At 33.8% G+C, this 18,031-nt stretch overlaps 1 pseudogene; it reads right to left on the bottom strand.

The window, feature by feature from the left end:
- Positions 1-5,750: 5,750 nt before the first annotated feature.
- LOC116124249 lies at positions 5,751-17,692 on the bottom strand (annotated as a pseudogene).
- Between the last annotated feature and the right edge of the window lie 339 nt (positions 17,693-18,031).

Here is an 18,031-nt window from a genome sequence, read left to right as displayed (position 1 = left end):
GGAGGATGAGGAAATAAGACATGTGTTTGGTTTACCTGACTCGGCGAGAGCAGTGATGGAAGTAGATAGGACTCAATGATTCTTGATACGAGAAAACTTGGCAAACTCATCAGCTGAAATCATAACCTTCTCTCAGAAGTATCAGTAGCGGCAACATGAGCTGACTGAGGTTTCTGGGTCTTATTTTGTAACTTTCAACACGTGCGCTTTGTATGACCGGGGTCATGACAATAGTAGCACACAATCCCCCTGACTCCTGACTCCGATTCTCACGATAATTCGAACCCCCTCCTCTATATTGCTTCTGTTATATGAACCCCAGTGTCATGATTCTGACTTACAAGAGCACTACTCGATTGAACAGATGGAGTGCTTTCTGTACGAAGAACCCTAGTAAATATGTCTTGGAGGGAGGTGATCTCAGAACTAGCAAACCTGAGATTTAGCAGATCAAACTCAGAAGGGGTCCATCTAGGAAACTCATAATCGCCATTTTCTCTCGTTGAGCTTGTTGAACTTTCACATCAGCACTCACCGGTAGAAGAATGTTAAGTTCTTCATATGTCTTTTTAAAATCCATAAAATAGGCCGTAAGAGACCTATCTTGTTTCTCAGCTCGATAAAAAGCTTTGCATACATAAAAAATACGAGAAACATTCCCTTTCCCAGAATACAAAAAATCTAGATAGTCCATCAATTCCTTCACATATTCACAATGATTAATTAAACCAAGTACCTCACTGTTGATGGAGTTCCGTATTTGCAAGAACAACCGGGCATCCTCTCTCAACCATGTTTGTTTTGAATCGTCTTCAGATGAATCTTTGGTGAGATGATCATTTTTACCAATGCTTCGCAGATAAAGACGAATTGTCTTACTCCAATCAAAATAGTTATCAGACCCATTAAGCTTATGTTCCGTAATTTTTGACATTACAGGAACCATATCAATTATAGACTTATCAGTCATGGTAAGAAGACGAAAATAGCCAACAAAAACTCTTCAACGAACGAACTCTATATCAACAGAAACAAAACTGATATCAACAGAAATCAACAAAACTGTTCTGACCTGGCTGAGAAACTGAGGAACTTCCTAGGCAGTCGCTGAGAAAAAATGGCCACTCTCCAGGGTGACTCACGAAAAATGCTCACTTGGGCAGAAGAGAAAAAAAAAATAAAAACAAACTGAAAAAATAAAAACAACCTAGAATTGCTTGTATTGCTCTGATATCATGTTACAAACAGAGAACTGATTGTAATTTTCTTATGTATTGTATTGACAAATTATACATCAATATATAGGAAAATAAAGAACTAATGTAGGAAATAAATAATCTAATCTAGGAAATAAAAATTCTAACTTCCTATGTTACAGATTTGTTCCTATTATGTATTGATTACAATCCTAATATCCTATTATAGATTTATTCACTTAATCATGCAATATCTGTAAGATTTTGTATGATTATCTACAACAATCTACAACAGCATATAGTATCATTATTAGCTACGAGTTTAACCATATAGCTATTATTTGTGCATTAGTGATAAAATTTATTTAGTTAATATTTTAGTTGTCACGTAACCAAAAGGTTAATATATTTGTTATGGATATTATTTTTGTAGCATGAATTTTCAAGATTTAGTTATAAAATTATATTTGTGTAGCTAAAATGGAAACATAGCCATACATACTATTCTCCAAGGCTATAAAGACAAAACTTTTGCTACAAGCTTATTATTGTTATGACAAAAACATGGAAGTTTTTAGTTACATATTAATTTCATTCATAGCAAAAAATATAAACTATTAGCTACGTAAGCAAAAAGTTACGTGGTTAACTTTTTGTTGTGCCACTTCTAGCTACGATAAGCTACAAAACATTGCATTTGTAGTTAAACCATTTAGCTACGCAAATTCATACTTTTAACTGCAATGAACGCTATAACTAGAAATGCATGATGTTGTAGTGAAAACTGGAAAACAAACTTAATAATAATTAGATATGCTCATTTATATTAAATGAACATAACAATATTAATAATTAAAAATAATGCAATTAATTTACAAATATATATATATATATTTTTTTTTTTTTACTCCCAAAGTTTATGATATCAACAATTATTAATTGTCATGTCAAAACACAGTCAGCGAACTATAATTTAAAAAAAAAAAAAAAAAAAAGGAAAAGTGGTTCTGATAAATTCAATACATTAACTACCTAATAAATATAAAATTTTATTAAAACAACATTTGATATTGTTTTGATCTTTTCTATGGGTAATTTTAAATTTAAATAAGACAGTTGTTGAACCATAGATTAAAATAAATAAAAGACCATCTTTCGATTTCAATATACCAAAACATAATATATAAATATGACATAGCAAAAAAATGATATTGCCTACTATTCAATTGTAATGACCCAAATGCCGAACAATAATTTTGACTAAAGAATTATATGAAGACAGATGACGAACCATCATTCATAATTTTAATTGGTTAAGTTCTGTTTCAGTACCAAATTCTATAGAATGGTAATAAGTCAAACCATATTTCCACCATAGGTCTGGCAGGAAAATAGATAAATCGGCGCATGACTGACCAGATTCAGTCGGTCATGCATTGTTATGACGCCGGCAACCAACGGTGGCGACTGCTAGCAGGTGATAGTGGCTTGGATAGATGGAGGTATTTTTGTTAATTTTAAAACTTTTATCGAGAAAGATAATTGTTAATGTTTTGAGTTGAGTAGAATAAGATTGGATTTTGAAGAGAATTTTGAATATTAAAACAAATATATATTTTGAGAGGATTAGATAGGATAATAAGATAAGATAGTGGGAAAATAATAAAACAAACGGAGGGTTAGGTTTCAGTTCAATTGTGCAAGAACTAATGTAATATCGGGTTGGTTTGAATGTAGTTTGATGAGAAATGAACGAAAAAGCAAAAAACATTCACGGGCAGTGCACAGCCAGACCTTTTGGTTCAACATAAAAACTTATTTGCAATTGACATGCATTAATTAATTGTCCGGTTCAAAAAAATTAATTATACAATTTAATATTACTTATTTGGATTTAATGAGTATACATTGACATGTAATATTTATACGAAATTCTTATTTTTAATTTTTTCATTATTTATTAATTGAACATTAAATTAAATACTATCACAAGTATTTTCTAATATATTATTTTTGTCAAGGATACTATTTATATTGTATAATTTACAAATTATGTTAGTGTATTTTGTAATTTATAACTAAAATAAGTAGGAGATTCAATATATTATTTCCAACTTATACAAGAGTATCTCTAAAGAACTCTTTATTATAAAGAGCTCATCCATACAAATAAGAGTCTAACATAATTTTTATCCTTTAAATATAGATTAAAGAATGAGTTTGATTCTCCACATCTAGAGAGTCAAATTTGACTCTCTATTCTAATTTTAATTAATAAACTATAAGTTTCTATGCATTTTATTAATTAATTCTCTATCATATTAAGTATTTTTCTTGAAAATAAAAAACATTTTCATTAAATTTAAAGAGTTCATTTGATTTGATTAAAAAATTATTCTTTATATTTATAAATTAATGAAGATGCTCTTTAAAATAAAGAGTATCATTGGAGATGCTTTATATAATAGATCTCAACCAATTGAAACATCTAATTATTTAAACAAATATGATGTCAAAACAATTTAAGCAACACGCTCAATGCGCGGGCCTTTCAACTGGTTAAAGAATAAAAGGAATACACACTTTAATTGCCATTGGTGGCCATTTATTTGCCTTATGGTTGGGTGCCGTTAGGATTGGAAGCTGAGTTTTTTTTCCTTCTTCTTCTAAGCTTGTAATTTTAAGTTTCTTCAAAGCGAAAAATCCATTTATAATAGTGAATGTAGGTTCACGTATTTGTGGACTTTAAATTCACTGGTGTTCATTATTATATTTTGTGTCTGTTGAGCAATCTCAAATTCAACAATTTCAAATTCTCGATTAACTTGTGGTTTTTGGTAGCCTAAGGTTTGCATAGGAACCATTTTCCAATTGATTACTTGGTGTGTAATTCATATAACAGCTAAGAATACTCGCTTCTTTATTCTACTCTCTTCGAATTCATACGCGCTTGAGTAAGGTATGACCGTATGAGCCTTGGGATTTACAATTAATATATGAGCCTCTGGATTTATATTATAGTTAATGATCACACAACCCTTCATTTAATGAGTCTTTCAACCCTTAAATTTAATTAAATAAATTAGAGACCATAAGATAGTGTCAAAAAATTGAATCACTATTCTAACCCAAAATAATTTCACCAACCAACCCTAAGGGGTTGACCTGGCGGTCAAAATATTTGCTCCCTTCATTGACATCTTGGGTTCGAACCTTGGGGCTATCTACCACAAATCTAATTTATGGCTTACTTGAAATATTGGGTTTGTAGGATATTCAATGAACCTCAGAGATTAATTGAAGTACGCGTAAGTTGATTCAAACACCTTGTTGATAAAAAGGTAAAATAAGGGTAACACTACACTGACAAACACTTCTAATTTTTTCTCACAAACGTCATGTGTCGGCTGGCAATTGGTCAACTCGCATGGGTCTTGCCTGTCCAATAATGGGTCAAGCCTGACCAAGTCCATTGCAAGTTACCACATAGGGTTAGTGAGAGATGTTAGTGAGGCTAGTATTATCCATAAAATAATAATTTCTCCAACTTACAAAAAAGAATTTTAAGAGTTTTTCACACGTATAAGAATCATTCCCATCGGATTATCAATTTATCATTATTAGAGTAGAAATGAAACATAATGACTATGAAACTTTCACAAAACNTTTTTTTTCCTTCTTCTTCTAAGCTTGTAATTTTAAGTTTCTTCAAAGCGAAAAATCCATTTATAATAGTGAATGTAGGTTCACGTATTTGTGGACTTTAAATTCAGCGGTGTTCATTATTATATTTTGTGTCTGTTGAGCAATCTCAAATTCAACAATTTTAAATTCTCAATTAACTTGTGGTTTTTGGTAGCCTAAGGTTTGCATAGGAACCATTTTCCAATTGATTACTTGGTGTGTGATTCATATAACAGCTAAGAATACTCGCTTCTTTATTCTACTCTCTTCGAATTCAGACGCGCTTGAGTAAGGTATGACCGTATGAGCCTTTGGATTTACAATTAATATATGAGCCTCTGGATTTATATTATAGTTAATGATCACACAACCCTTCATTAATGAGTCTTTCAACCCTTAAATTTAATTAAATAAATTATAGACTATAAGATAGTGTCAAAAAATTGAATCACTATTCCAACCCAAAATAATTTCACCAACCAACTCTAAGGGGTTGACTTGGCGGTCAAAATGTTTGCTCCCTTCATTGACATCTTGGGTTCGAACCTTGGAGTCATCTACCACAAATCTAATTTATGGTTTACTTGAAATATTGGGCTTGTAGGATGTTCAATGAACCCCAGAGATTAGTTGAAGTACGTGTAAGCTGACCCGAACATCTTGTTGATAAAAAAATTAAATAAGGGTAACACTACACTAACAAACACTTCTAAATTTTTCTCACAAACGCCACATGTCAGCTCACAATTGATTAACTCGCATGGGTCCTGCCTGTCTAATAATGGGTTCCGCCTGACCAAGTCAATTGCAAGTTTCCACATGGGGTTAGTGAGAGATGTCAATGAGACTAGTATTATCCATAAAATAATAATTTCACCAACTTACAAAAAAGAATTTAAGAGTTTTTCACACGTATAAGAATCATTCCCATCTGATTATCAATTTATCATTATTAGAGTAGAAATGAAACATAATGACTATGAAACTTTCACAAAACACCATTCAAAATTTCATGGCATTAAATAATTTATTCATTCTTCTAAGAAAATTGACCAGCTTATTGAACAATATTCACTGCAAACACCATCCGAACATGGTTGTCTTGACCATCCCACCATGTTATTGAGCCAAAATTGTACCCACTATCAGGGTCTTTGCTTTTAAATGAAACCTTGAAAGAAACCTTCTTTTTATTCTGAGAAAACTCAATCTTCTTAGGATAAACATTCACTGCTAACCCTGAGGGAGCTTGCACATTGGCGGCGTACGTGGCATTCACCGAGCCGACATTTGTCACTGTTCTTTTTACAATTGTGGCAACTTTATGGCGATCAAGCTTGCTTATGGAGATTGAAGGATAGTTTATGTTGGAGATGAGCTTGTGACTGGAGTTCTTTGAACAGTTGAAGTTGGTGTTTGACATTGCTTTGATGATTTTGTTAGAGTAACCGTAATAACAAAGGAATCTGAGGTAATCTTTTGTTGTTGTTTCGAATACAAATCCTGGATTTAGAGCATTATGTGGGCTAATTTCTCCAGCCCCCATCTCATGTGGATTCGCATAGTAGCCTGAGTCGTTTTTCAATGGTTTTCCAATGTTATCATACACACTTGCTGCAAATTTGAAACAAAATAATGTAATTATCTTATTGTATATTCGCAAAACAAAATAATTATAGTTAGTAATTGACAATAAATCTTTAAAAAATTAACTATCTATTTGACATAGAATTTATATATATATATTAAAAACTCTCTATAGTGATATTCTATATAAAAATAACCTTAATGTAGTTATAAAAAATTATGGTCCCAACTAATTCGGCCAGTAATAGATAAGAATAAATTTCATATTGTAATAAATTATAAGTTTTCTAGGTCATGTCTTAAGGAACTTGCCTTCACATAATAATAATTATCTATATATTGCCAAAAAGCCAACATTAAAGATTTAAGATGAAGTAAAATATTTATCTAAAGTTGTTTGAGACAATGATTTATGTTTTAGAGTTCTTACCACATCTTTGAACTTGTGAAGATGTAATAACTCGCCAGTATAGACACCTTCTTGTTGAAGTCAAAATATTCTAGATTCTCAAACATGTTTAGAGCTTCTTGGCAAGGAATTATGTCCATCTCTTTTATTAATGTCTATACCTTAGAATTGACATGCTTCATTAATTGATTATTAATGGTGCATACTTTACCTCTATGCCACTTACACTAAGGTTACCTAAGTCAAAACAATATTTTTTGTAACTACACCTATAATAGATTATAACCTTATAATAATAATAAAATTTGTTTAGTCCTACCATTATGACTATAGAGAGGTTCTACTTTGTATATATATTGATTCTATGAAAGTTTGTTTACATAATCAAGTATTTTCGACAAAAACCAATTTGTGTGTCTATATATATATAATTTCTTTTTAACAAGATAATTGTGCATGGTATGTTTGAATTAATCATTCTCTTTGTATTTTAAGGGTGTGTTTGATTCAGAAAATGTTGTACTACTAGGATGTTGTATTACTGAAAAGATAGATTACCTTGAATATTACTGAGAATATTTAGGGAAATGTGTTTGGTTGGTTGGAATAAATTGGTGGGCATGTTATATTAATATGTTTGGTTGGGAGGAATAAATTGGTGGGTATGTTATGTAAATTACTAAATTGCCTTTCTTTTTAAATATTAATATATTATTATTACTATTTGAATAATTTTTTTAACCCCCTACATTTTAGATTTAGTTAAAACACCACAGTAACAAAAAAGTTTAAAACTTAACAAAAACACCCCCATCCACCCCAAGTCACTGCCCGTGCTGGCGACAGTGGAGATCTGGCCGTGAAAGGCTAGATATATAGCCATGAAACGATGGCCGTTGGCGGTGGTGGCCAGATCCAACCACCACCCTTGGGTAATTTTTTTAAGTTTTAGGGGTATTTATGTCCTAAAAAATTTGTATATAAGGATAAAATAGTCGATTAGTATTTTTGTAAATTGTTTTTCAATCAAAGGCATTATTGTGTAAATTTTTTTTATTAATAAAGGGTAAAATTATAACAAAATTAAGATTACCAAGTAATCTTAAAATACCTGGAGGTAATCAGATTACCTTATCAACAGTAATTATTATTGGTTTTGAAAGATTACCGAAATCTTACTTACTTGACAACCAAATGTAATAATTAAGTAATATAAAATAACATTACCCAAGTAATCCCTTATTACCCCCAATCAAACACACCCTAAGCATTTCTCAAGCTAATAATTTAGCTTATATTTTTTATTCAATTTTATCTTCTGAATTTCTACTGTAACTCCTCCAATTTTATCTAGATCTTGCAAGCATATTTCTCATACCATTTCTTCACCGTTTATTTCTTTAAGTCTATATAAATATGATGGCACAACTTCTAATATATATACATATATGATAATCCTATTTTTATTATGAGTACCAAAACTTATATTATATGTACCTGTTGTCATAAGAGCTGATTTGATCATGGAAGAAGTCCAAGTAGGATGTACTGATTTGATGAATGCAGCAGCTCCAGAGACATGTGGGCAAGACATTGATGTTCCAGACATAAAACCATAATCAGCTGGCTTCTCTCCAAACGGAACTATTGCAGCTAAAATGGCAACTCCGGGTGCGGTTACATCGGGCTGATCACATAAATGTTAAACCTTGAAGATATATATAAAGTGATATATTTAATTCTTCAGCTGATGGCTTGATCTTTTTAAAGTGTTTACCAAGTTTCTTGCACTAGCTAAACATTGCTAAAACACAAAATTTTGTCTAGTCTTTTGGAAATAAAAAATTTGAGCAATTTTTTTTTTTTTTTTTTTAACCAGACGAAGGTTCACGAGACAGGATAAAACCTTGAGGATATTTCCTGTGAGAGGTCCTGGACCTCTTGATGAGAAAGATGCAACAATTGGTGCTGGCTTGTATCTTGGAACTTCAACTGTTGGAAGGATCGTTGCTGTCGGATTCCTGGATAAAGTTATAGAAAACTTAGCATTTATCTGTCTACATTAAGACCCATTAATGGCTAAAACAAAGTGTTTCACATGGCATTTACAAAAGCTGAAAAAGCAATATCAATAAGCCTACTTGGTGGAATTGATGTAGTTAATGATTTGAAATCCTTGAGAGTTGCCGACTATTACAAATGGAAATAGGCCTGTACTGAAAGGCACAGCTTTGTAAACCTCATCCACTAAAATGTACCCTTTGGCTTTGGCTAATATCATAGTTTCATATGAAACAGTTGAGTTACTGGTAATACAAACAACTATTCTGCCCGCTATTTTCTTTGGATCCAATGATCCTCCACTGCAACTCCTGCATATTATTAGTTTGAACAAAACTATCGTACATCAGTACTGAATTAAAATCTATATATGGAATCAGGGTCCTCTTCTGACCTGAGATCTTCTAAGGTCTAATAAGAGGACCAATTATTTAATACTCAAGAGTATTAAATCTGAACTCTACATTTAAGTTATATTATAAAAATACGTACCTTGCTTGAGAAAAAACGCTTAAGTTAGTAGCAATATCCTTTCCAAATGCAAGGGGATAAGTCTTTGAATGGGAGAGGTTTGATAAACTAATCCCAGATCCCTATCAACATTCCAGACATTAGATGCAAATTAATTTAAATGAATTTAATAATTTGATGAATATTAAAAAATGATCTTACTTGGAAAGCTTTCCCATTTCCGAGAAGCACAGTTGATACGAAAGTCCTGTCAATGGTAGAAGCACCAACAGTAGAAATCCATGGAGCTGTATTTATAGCAGTGGAAGGAAGAGGTCCAGAGTTTCCAGCAGAAGCGATTACCATTACTCCATTTTCTTCTGCGTGAAAGGCGCCAATAGCTACAGGATCTTGTAAGTACGGGGCTTCAATCCCAAGAGAGAGAGAAAGTATGTCTACTCCATCATGAATTGCATCATCAAACGCCTTCAAAATGTTTGAAGTTGAACAATCAGTTTGATTGCAGATGTTGTAGATTGCAAGCCGAGATGATGGTGAGCCACCCCTTGCTTTGCCTTTTGCTAAGCCATAATAGTTAGCATTGCCCACATGGGCACCGGCCGCAGTCGAAGCAGTGTGAGTCCCATGCCCAATGTAATCCCTAGACGAATCAGTAGCATTCTGGTTGGTATTATCGTAGTATCTTGCACCAATCAACTTCCTACATTACAAGATCGTATAATCTAATTAATATCTCAAGTATTAATGCTTGTTTATTCGTCAATATGATTGTTGAAATAAAGAGAGCTTTGAGGAATCATATGATTGTATATTTATGTGTGTCTCAATTATACAAAGGAGACCTCTATATATAGTGGAGAAGGTCAAAGTTAATAAGGAAATACAATATATGGAAAGATTCTAACCTCGCATAATTACAGGAAAAATCAAATATTCTAGGGATATTATAAGATACTAATGTATATATACTAACAATATTCTAGGGATATTATAAGATACTAATATATACTAACAATATTCTAGGGATATTATAAGATACTAATATATACTAACATCTCCCCTCAAACTCTTGGTGGCGAAGTCAACTGGAGTTTGGAAACAAGATCACCAAGTCGACCAGGTGGATGGGATTTCATGAAAATATCAGCAAGATTATCTTCAGAAGAAACTGAATGTAATTGGGGGACACCCTGCTGAAGATGATGGCGGATGAAGTGCAATCAATCTCAATATGTTTAGTATGCTCATGAAACACATCATTATGCGCAATCTGGATGGCACTACGATTATCACAGTTAAGAGGAGAACTTATTAATTGAGGAACACCCATATCTTTCAGAAGCCAGCGTAACCACAAAAGTTCAGATGTCATATAAGTAAGAGCATGATACTCAGCCTCAGTGCTAGAACGGGCAACAACTGACTGTTTCTTACTACGCCAGGAAATCAAAGAAGTACCAAGTAAGAAACAATAACCAGTAGTGGAGCGACGATCAGTAGGATTACCAGCCCAATCTGCATCAGAATAGGCCTGTAGCTCCAGAGAGGAGTGGGATGAGAAGTGCAGACCATGAAACATAGTACCCTTGATGTAGCGTAGAATTTGAAGAACCGCAGCAAAATGGGTAGATCGAGGTTCACTCATAAACTGACTGACCATATGAACAGCATATGAAATGCCAGGCCTGGTGACAGTAAGATAAATGAGACTGCTAACTAACTGTCGATAAAGAGTTACATCTGCAAGGGGAGAACCGTCAGTGGCCAGAAGCTTAATATTATACTCAAGTGGACTCGTGGCTATCTTACTATTTGTCAACCCAGCTTTGGAAAGTAAATCAGAGGCATATTTTGTTTGAGTGAGATAATAAACATCATGATTTGAAGTAACTTCAAGGCCTAGGAAGTAGTTAAGATGTCCCAAATGCTTCATCTCAAAATTCTGACTAAGAAAAGTTTGAAGATCTCGAATACCAGCAATATCATCACTGTAATAATCATATCATCTACATAGAGAAGAAGAAGGATAGTACCTGCCCTAGTAGTGCGAAGAAAGAGTGCAGAATCATATGGGCTACAAAAAAACCCGTGTTGAGAAACCACTGACTGAAATTTCTCAAACCAAGCTCGAGGAGCCTGTTTGAGCCCATAAAGTGTACGACGACGATGACGACGACAAACTTTATTTGGAGGATGCTCATAGCTAGGTGGAGGCTGCATGTAAAATTCTTCAGTAAGATCACTATTAAGGAAGACGTTTTTAACATCCATTTGAAAAAGTTCCCAACGCCGGACAGCAGTAATTGCAAGTAAAGATCTGATAGAGGTAAGTCTAACAACAGGAGCAAAAGTTTCCTCATAGTCAATCCCATACTCTTGGGTGAACCCCTTAGCAACAAGTCGAGCCTTGTAGCGTTCAACTGATCCATCTGCTCGAGTGTTGATTTTATAAATCCATTTGCATCCCACTACAGTTTTACCATGTGGCAAGTCCACCAGATCCCAAGTATGTGTTTTGACAAGAGCATTTAATTCATCAGACATAGCTTGCTACCAAAGAGGGTCAGTACGAGCTTCACGATAATTGTGAGGTTCGTGGAGGGTGGCAAGGATAGAGAAATAGTGATAATCATGAAGATGAGTAGGAGGAACACTTATCCGACTGGAACGACGAGGTTTAGGGAGTGGAGAAGATGGAGGAATGGGTGGTGTGGCAAGTGGTCCATCAAACGCATCAACTGGATTGGGTTCAGCAGTGGAAGAACTATCTGAAGAGCTCGGAATCTCTGCAGAGGAGTCAGAAAATAGAGTAATAGACGGATCAGTGAATATGAGTGAGTGGTTAGAGGAGGAAGGGGAGAACGTGGCTATGCTAGTAAATGGTTTGTGTTCCCAAAACTCCACATGACGAGAGACTCAAAGACGTTTGGAGATAGGATCATAACAACGATAACCTTTTTGAGTTAAGCCATAACTAAGAAAACAGCATATCCGAGAACGGGATTCAAGTTTGGTCCGTTCATGAGGAGGAAGAGTAACAAAACAGGCACAACCAAAGACACGAAGTAATGAATAGTTAGGAACCATACCATAGAGAAGCTCATAAGGAGATTTGTTGTGAAGTATAGGTGAGGGTACCCGATTGATTGTGTACACAGTAGTAAGAGCAGCTTCACCCCAAAACTTTTCAGGTAAAGAAGCAGAAAGTAATAGAGCTCTTACAGTATCAAGGATATGACGATGTTTCCGTTCGACACGACTATTTTGTTGAGAGGTATAGGGACAAGAACGATGTGACAGTGAGCCTTGTTGATTCAGGAACTCAAGGAGAGTTTTGTCATTGTATTCCATGGCATTATCTGAATGAAAAACTTTAATAGTACGAGAAAATTGAGTTTGTACCATTTTGTGAAAAGTTTGGTAAACACGAACAAGCTCATATCGATGCTGTAACAAGTACAACCATGTATAACACGAATAATCATCAACAAAGATAACAAAATAATGAGATCCCCTCTCAGTAGGAGTGGGTGTAGGACCCCAAATATCAGAGTGAATCAAATCAAAATGTGCAGTCGAAAAAGAGTCACTTATATTAAAAGGTAAATGAGTTTGTTTGCCAAGTTGACATGAAACACAATCAAAAGACTCAAAACCGATAGAACCTAGGTGACCTTGGCAGGCCAAAAGATGAACACGAGGTATAGAGGCATGACCCAACCGAGAATGCCATAATTGGGGAGAGATGGCAGGAGCAACAATGGAGCAAGACAGATGGGATGGAAGCTGCAAAGAAGCGAGCTCGAACAGACGTCCAATCTTACTGCCTGTCCCAATGAGTTGACTTGTCTGTGGATCCTGCACATCAACACCAGCATTAGAAAAGGTAAGTTGAAGACCTAATTCACAAAGTTGACCAACTGAAAGAAGATTTAAGGATAACTTGGGAACAAGATAGGTGTTGTCAACAGATGAGGTAGGGGAGGAAATGGGCCCAATGTGACTAACAGACAAATGAGAACCCTCAGCAGTATATATGATAGGATTGGGTGAAAAAGTAGATTTTTGTGAAAAAAATGGTGGAATCAAAGGTCATGTGATTACAACATGCAGAATCAAAAAAACCAAGGAGATGTACCTGAGGTAACAGACAAAGCACTAGAAGACTGGGATAAAACCTGATGAATTAATGCCTCAATGTCAGTAGCAGTGAGAGTAGTGGACACTAAAGAAGGCTCAATAGCAGACTCAAGAGCAGAAGGAGCAGTTGGAGCCACGACAGCAGCTTGCAACAAGGGGGCCCGAGACTGATTTTTGTTTTGCAATTTTTGACATTCCATAACAGAGCGGCTTGGATGTTTGTAGTACTTGTAAAAGACAGTCTCTGAGGATTGAGAAGGGAAACGACCCAAGGCTGGAGAAGATCCAAAGGTAGTCTTAGGGATGGCAGCAACAACTGAATCTGAAGTTTGCATCTTCATGGTTGAATGACGATTTTCTTCGAAAATATGTTCAGTAACTGCAGCCTCAAGAGTGGGAAGAGGTGTGCCATGCAAAAGAGAGGCCCGAGTAGATTCAAAATCATCACGAAGTGCCATCATAAAATGCATAAACTTACGACGATCATGGTAGGTTGCAAACAATGCAATGTCATCAGAACATTTGAGTTGAGGATTTGCAGTAGACAACTGTTCCCAAAGATTATTAACTTGAGAATAAAAATCAGCAATGGACTGACCTGATTCCTAACGCATCTGATAAAGCTTAGTCTCAAGCTGGAACTGCAACAAAGCATCATGAGTGCAGTTGTATCGTTTAGCAAGAAAATCCCAAGCAGCTTTAGCATTACCAAGCTTGGGAAGTAGACTATTGATGGATGGAACATAAGTATTGATAAACCAAGACAATATTTTATAATGAATACTATGCCAATCTTCAAGCCGACATGCAAACTTATCAAGACTCTCACCATCTTGTTGCTTGGGGGCAAGAATATCACCAGAAACATGACGCCACAATTTTCGTCCTCTAAGAAATACTTCCATATTTTGAGCCCACATATTATAATTTGAGCCATTTTAAATGGTATCAATAGGACGAACAATGATATCAAGAGTGGGAGAGGAGTGAGACATTTTTTTTTTTTTTTTGGGTCAACGAGTCAACAAGTGGACTTGGGCTGGACTTTGAACCAAATGGGTTGATTTATAAAAGAAAGACAAATGGGCTGGAAAGGAAGGCTTACTTGGATTGGGCTTGAAGTTGACTGTAATAGGCTTGAAGTTCTTTGCTAGAGATTTGTGGCGAATGCAGAATATTCAGGAGGCGCATGGGGGCGTGTGCGGAAGCGAATCGGGAAAAACTTGACACAGAAACACCGATAAAATTCTCAAGACTCTGTTTATGATTAGATTTGATAAAAAAAGGGAGCAAAATCGGATGTAAAACCACGAAAATCCCACTGTCAGTGTAAGGAAAGCCAAGGTTGGTGTGGAAGGAAATATCAATGAAACGGCTTGCACGGACAGGAAGATCAGAGTAGTGGCTCTGATACCATGTTGAAATAAAGAGAGCTTTGAGGAATCATATGATTGTATATTTCTGTGTGTCTCAACTATACAAATGAGGCATCTATATATAGTGGAGAAGGCCAAAGTTAATAAGGAAATACAATATATGAAAAGATTCTAACCTCGCATAATTACAGGAAAAATCAAATATTCTAGGGATATTATAAGATACTAATGTATATATACTAACAATATTCTAGGGATATTATAAGATACTAATATATACTAACAATGATGTTGATTATAAGGAAGTTATATACTCTTTCTATTATTTTAGAATTAATATAATATTGACAATAAGTAATCACATCACTTGCAATACAAAGTTAATATTCCAGTTTTATATGTATAGAATTTTGCCCCTGCTTGTTTCACTTTTTTGAATCATTTTTCTATTATCTTATTTGAATTAAAAAACAGAATATGTGTTTGTTTACTTATTGGTATCATTGTTCTGAAAATTAATTCGAATCAAATAAGATTTTTTTTTTCTATTAAAAATGAAAAGAGTGGGGACTTGTTTTCTATTAAACTCAAAACACTCTCTATTTTTTAACCCCGTATATTTGTTAATTGACTAAACACCCCCCACAATAAAAGTTTAAAAATTAACTAAAACACCTCAGCTAGCAATGATCTGGCTTGAAACAGCAAGATCTATCTGGTTGTTGACGACGACCAAATTTTGCCCGTTAACAACGGCTAGGGATCTAACCGTCAACGACAGCCATATTGTCGTTGACAATGGCTTTATTTTTGGAGGGTGTTTTTGTTAATTTTTAAAGTTATATTATGAGGGTGTATTTGTTAATTTTTTAAGTTTAATTGTGGGAGGTGTTTAGTTAAATTAACAAATGTAAGGGATTAAAATAATCTAACTGTTTTTAGAAAATGTTTTAAAAAAATGTACTAAACAACTATTCAGCATGTTATCCAACTCTGATATAATTTTCAAATATTATATCAAACACATTTTCAGAATCCTACCATATTTTATTTAATCCAACTCAACTCAACTTAAAATAGTTTTTCATAAGATCATATTTCAAATAATCTTCCAAACAGGTCCATTAATTATATAAAAAGAAAATTATTTATTTATTTTGTGGAATAACAAATGTGTCTCGAACTATTTCATATCTCTATTCTATATAATTTAGTGAAAACTATTTCTTAAAATTGAGAGAATTAATTCTAAATTTAGTACAAATTAGAAATGGTTCCAAATTCAGCAACGATGGATGTATAAATAATTATATAAAAAGAAAATTAAATGTAGTAAAGAAAGAAACATAATCACCTATTACAATTGGATTTGTTGAAATCAGGTGATTCCATGCAAACACCTTTCCACCTTGAAGGAATTTTACCAAAACCTTTGTCATTGAAACTCGGAGACTCAGGCCATACTCCTGGATGTATGTACGTACTAAGGATATCACTAATATATTAAGGTTTAATTATTAATTAATAAGTTTGAGCTTCAGTTACATGATATATATAGGCATCTTTTTAATTTAAAATTATGCTATATTAATAGCACACAATAGCATTTTCTTTTTTTTTTTTGGGTTCCTCCTTAATTTAATGTGCACAGAAATATGATGTTTTATTTTATAGATTATAATCTAAATTATAAATACAAAATTTTAATGATTAAAGTACTTTCAACAACTCATAATAAAATAAGAAAGTAGATTTTTTTTTTTTTTTTTTGGGTTTTTACCTGTGTCTATAACTCCAATTATGACATCACTGGATGGCTTATGATTTTTGTGATGGGACCAAGTGCTTCTGCTTTTTTTTTTTTTTTGGCTCCTTCTGCTTCTAAGAAATCCCAAGAACGAGTTGTGTGCAGTTGAAGAAGCGAATTGGGAAAGACAGAAACAACTCCTTCATGGCCTGCTTTCACAAAACTGATACTATAAATTCCTTTCATTTGATTCTTTTTCTTTTTAAAAATTACCTATGTAATGTTTATTTATATTACATACAAAGCTTTTCTTAATGGAATTACCAGATAGTGCAAGAGCTTCTTTCTCTGCGAGCATCGCTGCGAATCCCTTGAAAGCATGCTTGTAATGGTGGATTAGAGATATTCTCTCACTCTCTTCACTGCATAGAGAGTAAAAAATAGCATCTAAATTTACACAAAATTCAAATTAATAATACAATCATGATCAAGATTGTCAAAAATTAATTAATTAACCTTGGAATAATGGTAGATAATAATTGCAAATGAGCCAACTCCGTATCTTCAACATCTCCATTTTCAGTCTTTGATGAACTTCCCATGTAAACAATATAAGGCTGCCAAAGATGACTTTCAATAAAATTCTCGACAATTTTGACGCCAAGAATTAACTTATAAAAACTATAGAGATCTTTCTTTATATGTGTAAAATACATCCAATTATATAAAGATCCAATTGATATTAATTTTTCTTCGATCTAATTAATTAATATCAAAATGAAGGGTGCTGAAAACCTACCTTGGGAGTTTGATTTGATGAAGTAGAAGCAATGACAATAAGCAAATGTAGGCAGATAAAAGGGAGGAGTTGCAGCAAAGAAGCCATGGACGACTATTATTGAAGTATTGGTTTAGCATTCGAGAGGGGGATATAATATATGTGGAAGGAAGAAGTGGATGATTGGATTGTACTCATCTTTTCAAACTTCCAACTTGTCAATGAGGAAATTTTTTGATAAAAGACAATTGGCTGCGTTTGTTTAAGTTTTCATAATAGTATTCTATAATATAATGCTATTTAATAAAAAATGATAGGATTTGAAAATGTGTTTTGGAAAATATTTTCTAAAAATATTAAGATTATTTTTAACCCCCTACATTTGTTAATTTAACTAAACAGCCCACACAATAAAAGTTTATAAATTAACAAAAAAATCCCTCATCCACCCAACTATTGTCAATAGCCGACCACCCCCGAACGGTGACCGGAACCTGCCAGAATAGCGCACGACCGGATTTGGCTGATTGTGCACCGATCTAGCCTATTCAAGCCAGATCGACCATGGATCTGGCTAGAAAT

Source organism: Pistacia vera, unplaced genomic scaffold (genome assembly GCF_008641045.1).
Source record: "Pistacia vera cultivar Batoury unplaced genomic scaffold, PisVer_v2 Contig151, whole genome shotgun sequence".
Classification (NCBI taxonomy): domain Eukaryota; kingdom Viridiplantae; phylum Streptophyta; class Magnoliopsida; order Sapindales; family Anacardiaceae; genus Pistacia; species Pistacia vera.
The sequence above is the reverse complement of the archived record's forward strand: the minus strand, read 5'-3'. Positions and strand labels throughout refer to the sequence as shown.